The sequence below is a fragment of the Penaeus monodon genome, chromosome 29 (assembly GCF_015228065.2).
Source record: "Penaeus monodon isolate SGIC_2016 chromosome 29, NSTDA_Pmon_1, whole genome shotgun sequence".
In the NCBI taxonomy this organism is placed as follows: Eukaryota; Metazoa; Arthropoda; class Malacostraca; order Decapoda; family Penaeidae; genus Penaeus; species Penaeus monodon.
The window spans coordinates 11,646,775-11,647,008 of record NC_051414.1 but is presented as its reverse complement, the minus strand read 5'-3'; positions in this window follow the sequence as shown (position 1 = coordinate 11,647,008).

Genomic DNA, 234 nt, shown 5'->3' with positions numbered 1-234 from the left:
ATGGGCAATGCATTTATAAACTCAGAGTTAGCTACATGCTTTGAATTAACTTCTAAAAGTATGATAAAGCGAGAACTGGGCTTGATTACCGTAGAGACTGTTCAGCTCCGACTCTTACCTTCCAAAGGACAGAGTTATTAGGCCTTTGATGCATTTATTACCGGCCTTTTCCTGCTGGCCGAGTGGACATGGAGCGGCGGCGCTTAAGGAAATCTCCGGCCCGCCGCTGGAGGC